Source organism: Diabrotica undecimpunctata, unplaced genomic scaffold (genome assembly GCF_040954645.1).
Source record: "Diabrotica undecimpunctata isolate CICGRU unplaced genomic scaffold, icDiaUnde3 ctg00000588.1, whole genome shotgun sequence".
NCBI lineage: Eukaryota > Metazoa > Arthropoda > Insecta > Coleoptera > Chrysomelidae > Diabrotica > Diabrotica undecimpunctata.
In genome coordinates this window covers 758,682-763,668 of record NW_027311896.1, presented here as the reverse complement: position 1 = coordinate 763,668, position 4,987 = coordinate 758,682, and positions in this window count along the sequence as shown.

Sequence of the window (4,987 nt, the reverse complement as noted above, 5' to 3'; positions counted from 1 at the left end):
AGGCCCTGCCTGTCGTGAGAGGCGACTAATAGGTAGGATTAGAGAGGTGAAGAATGTATGTGTGTGTGCGTGTGTGCGTGCGTATGTGCGTGTGTGTGTGAGTAGTGTGTGTGTATGTGTGTGTGTGTGTCCCTTCGCTCGCAGAGATAAGAAAAAAGCGGTGGCAAGAAGGCCATGCCTGTCGTAAGAGGCGACTAATGGATAGGAGTCGAGAGGTAGAGAGTGTGTGCGTGTGCGTGTGCGTGTGCGTGTGTGTGTGTGTTCGTGTGTGTGTGTGTGTGTCCGTTTGGCTTGCAGAGATAAAAACACGGCCGTGGCAAGAAGTCCCTGCCTGTCGTAAGAGGAGAATAATGGGTAGGAGTCGAGAGGTGAAGAGTGTATGTGTGTGTGCGTGTGTGCGTGCGTGTGTGAGTGTGTGTGTGTATGTGTGTGTTTCAGTGTGTGTGTGTGTCCGGTCGGCTCGCAGAGATGAGAACTCGGCCGTGGCAAGAAGTCACTGCCTGTCGTTAAGAGGCAACTAATGGGTAGGAGTCGAGAGGTGAAGAGTGTACGTGTGTGTGTGTGCTTGTGTGCGTGTGTGTGCGTGTGTAAGTGTGTGTGTATGTGTGTGTGTCTGTTTGGCTTGCAGAGATAAGAATACGGCCGAGGCAAGAAGGCCCTGCCTGTCGTGAGAGGCGACTAATAGGTAGGATTAGAGAGGTGAAGAATGTATGTGTGTGCGTATGTGCGTGTTTGTGTGTGTGTGAGTGTATGTGTGTGTGCGTGTGTGCGTGCGTGTGTGCATGTGTGTGTGAGTGTGTGTGTGTATGTGTGTGTGTGTGTCCCTTCGCTCGCAGAAATAAGAAAAAAGCGGTGGCAAGAAGGCCATGCCTGTCGTAAGAGGCGACTAATGGATAGGAGTCGAGAGGTAGAGAGTGTGTGCGTGTGCGGGTGCGTGTGCGTGTGTGTGTGTGTGAGTGTGTGTGTGTCCGTTTGGCTTGCAGAGATAAGAACACGGCCGTGGCAAGAAGTCCCTGCCTGTCGTAAGAGGAGAATAATGGGTAGGAGTCGAGAGGTGAAGAGTGTATGTATGTGTGTGCGTGTGTGCGTGCGTGTGTGCGTGCTTGTGTGTGTGAGTGTGTATGTGTCCGTTCGGCTTGCAAAGATAAGAATACGGCCGAGGCAAGAAGGCCCTGCCTGTCGTAAGTGGCGACTAATTGGTAGGAGTCGAGAGGTGAAGAGTGTATGTGTGTGTGTGTGTGTGTGCGTGTGTGGGTGTGTGTGTTTGTGCGTGTGTAAGTGTGTGTGTGTGTATGTATGCGTGTCCATTCGGCTCGCAGAGATTAGAATACGGCCGAGGCAAGAATGCCATGCCTGTCGTAAGAGGCAACTAATGGGTAGGAGTCGAGAGGTGAAGAGTGTATGTGTGTGTGTGCGTGTGTGCGTGTGTGTGTGCGTGTGTGAGTGTGTGTGTCCGGTCGGCTCGCAGTGATAAGGACACGTCTGTGGCAAGAAGGCCCTGCCTTTCGTAAGAGGCGACTAATGGGTAGGAGTCGAGAGGTGAAGAGTGTATGTGTGTGTGAGTGTGCGTGTGTGTGCGTGTGTGAGTGTGTGTGTGTATTTGTGTGTGTGAGTGTGTGTGTGTCAAGTCGGCTCGCAGAGATAAGAACACGGCCGTGGCAAGAAGGCCCTGCCTTTCGTAAGAGGCGACTAATGGGCAGGAGTCGTAAGGTGAAGAGTGTATGTGTGTGTGAGTGTGCGTGTGTGTGCGTGTGTGAGTGTGTGTGTGTATTTGTGTGTGTGAGTGTGTGTGTGTCAAGTCGGCTCGCAGAGATAAGAACACGGCCGTGGCAAGAAGGCCCTGCCTGTCGTAAGAGGCGACTAATGGGTAGGAGTCGATAGGTGAAGAGTGTATGTGTGTGTGAGTGTGCGTGTGTGCGTGTGTGTGCATGTGTGAGTGTGTGTGTGTATTTGTGTGTGTGAGTGTGTGAGTCCAGTCGGCTCGCAGAGATACGAACACGGCCGTGGCAAGAAGGCCCTGCCTGTCGTAAGAGGCGACTAATGGGTAGGAGTCGAGTGGTGAAGAGTGTATATGTGTGTGCGTATGTGCGTGTGTGTGCGTGTGTGTGTGTGTGTATGTGTGTGTGTGTGTGTATCCCTTCGGCTCGCAGAGATAAGAATACGTCCGTGGCAATAAGGCCATGCTTGCTGTAAGAAGCGACTAATGGGTAGGAGTCGAGAGGTGAAGCGTGTATGTGTGTATGTGTGCAATTGTGTGTGTGTGTGTCCGTTCGGCTCGCAGAGATAGGTATACGTCCGTGGCAAGAAGGCCCTGCCTGTCTTAAGAGGCGACTAATGGATAGGAGTCGAGAGGTGGAGAGTGTGTGCGTGTGCGTGTGCGTGTGGGTGCGTGTGTAAGTGTGTGTGTATGTGTGTGTCTGTTTGGGTTGCAGAGATAAAAATACGGCAGAGGCAAGAAGGCCCTGCCTCTTGTAATGGGCGACTAATAAGTAGGAGTCGAGAGGTGAAGAGTGTATGTGTGTGTGTGCGTGTGTGCGTGTGTGTGTGCGTGTGTGAGTATGTGTGTGTGTCCGTTCGGCTTGCAGAGATAAGAACACCCCCAAGGCAAGAAGGCCCTGCCTGTAGTAAGAGGCGACTAATAGGTAGGAGTCGAGAGGTGAAGAATGTATGTGTGTGTGCGTGTGTACGTGTTTGTGTGTGTGTGAGTGTATGTGTGTGTGCGTGTGTGCGTGCGTGTGTCCGTGTGTAAGTATGTGTGTCCGTGTCCGTTCGTCTTGCAGAAATAAGAACACGGCCGAGGCAAGAAGGCCCTGCCTGTCGTGAGAGGCGACTAATAGATAGGATTAGAGAGGTGAAGAATGTATGTGTGTGTGCGTGTGTGTGTGTGAGTGTGTGTGTGTATGTGTGTGTGTGTGTCCCTTCGCTCGCAGAGATAAGAAAAAAGCGGTGGCAAGAAGGCCATGCCTGTCGTAAGAGGCGACTAATGGATAGGAGTCGAGAGGTGGAGAGTGTGTGCGTGTGCGTGTGCGTGTGCGTGTGTGTGTGTGCGTGTGTGTGTGTGTCCGTTTGGCTTGCAGAGATAAAAACACGGCCGTGGCAAGAAGTCCCTGCCTGTCGTAAGAGGAGAATAATGGGTAGGAGTCGAGAGGTGAAGAGTGTATGTGTGTGTGCGTGTGTGCGTGCGTGTGTGAGTGTGTGTGTGTATGTATGTGTGTCAGTGTGTGTGTGTGTCCGGTCGGCTCGCAGAGATGAGAACACGGCCGTGGCAAGAAGGCACTGCCTGTCGTTAAGAGGCAACTAATGGGTAGGAGTCGAGAGGTGAAGAGTGTATGTGTGTGTGTGTGCGTGTGTGCGTGTGTGTGCGTGTGTGTGTGTGTATATGTTTGTGTCTGTTTGGCTTGCAGAGATAAGAATACGGCCGAGGCAAGAAGGCCCTGCCTCTTGTAAGGGGCGACTAATAAGTAGGAGTCGAGAGGTGAAGAGTGTATGTGTGTATGCGTGTGTGCGTGTGTGCGTGTGTGAGTATGTGTGTTTGTTAGTTCGGCTTGCAGAGATAAGAGCACAACTGAGGCAAGAAGGCCCTGCCTATCGTAAGAGGCGACTAATAGGTAGCAGTCGAGAGGTGAAGAGTGTATGTGTGTGTGTGCGTGTGAGCGTGCGTGTGTGTGTGAGTGTGTGTGTGTGTCCGTTCGGCTTGCAGAGATAAGAATACGGCCGAGGCTAGAAGGCCCTGCCTGTCGTGAGAGACGACTAATAGGTAGGAGTCGAGAGGTAAAGAATGTATGTGTGTGTGCGTGTGTGCGAGTTTGTGTGTGTGTGAGTGTATGTGTGTGTGCGTGTGTGTGGCGTGTGTGCGTGCGTGTCTGTGTGAGTGTGTGTGTGTGTCCGTTAGGCTCGCAGAGATAAGAATGCGTTCGTGGCAAGAAGTCCCTGCCTGTCGTAAGAGGAGAATAATGGGCCGAAGTCGAGAGGTGAATAGTGTATGTGTGCTTGCGTGTGTGTGTTTGTGTGTGAGTGTGTGTGTGTGTCCTTTCGGCTCGCAGAGATAAGAATGCGTTCGTTGCAGGAAGGCTCTGCCTGTCTTAAGAGGCGACTAATGGATAGGACTCGAGAGGTGGAGAGTGTGTGCGTGTGCGTGTGCGTTTGCGTGTGTGCGTTTGTGCCTGTGTGCGTGTGTTTGTGTGTGCGTGTGTGTGCGTGTGTGTGTGAGTGTGTGTGTGTCCGTTCGGCTCGCAGAGATAAGAATACGGCCGAGGCAAGAAGGCCCTGCCTGTCGTAAGTGGCGACTAATTGGTAGGAGTCGAGAGGTGAAGAGTGTATGTGTGTGTGAGTGTGCGTGTGTGCGTGTGTGAGTGTGTGTGTGTATTTGTGTGTGTGAGTGTGTCCGTGTCCGTTCGTCTTGCAGAAATAAGAACACGGCCGAGGCAAGAAGGCCCTGCCTGTCGTGAGAGGCGACTAATAGGTACGATTAGAGAGGTGAAGAATGTATGTGTGTGTGCATGTGTGTGTGCATGTGTGTGTGAGTGTGTGTGTGTATGTGTGTGTGTGTGTCCCTTCGCTCGCAGAAATAAGAAAAAAGCGTTGGCAAGAAGGCCATGCCTGTCGTAAGAGGCGACTAATGGATAGGAGTCGAGAGGTGGAGAGTGTGTGCGTGTGCGGGTGCGTGTGCGTGTGTGTGTGTGTGAGTGTGTGTGTGTTTGTTTGGCTTGCAGAGATAAGAACACGGCCGTGGCAAGAAGTCCCTGCCTGTCGTAAGAGGAGAATAATGGGTAGGAGTCGAGAGGTGAAGAGTGTATGTATGTGTGTGCGTGTGTGCGTGCGTGTGTGAGTGTGTGTGTGTATGTGTGTGTGTCAGTGTGTGTGTGTGTCTGGTCGGCTCGCAGAGATGAGAACACGGCCGTGGCAAGAAGGCACTGCCTGTCGTTAAGAGGCGACTAATGGGTAGGAGTCGAGAGGTGAAGAGTGTATGTGTGTGTGCGTGTGTGCG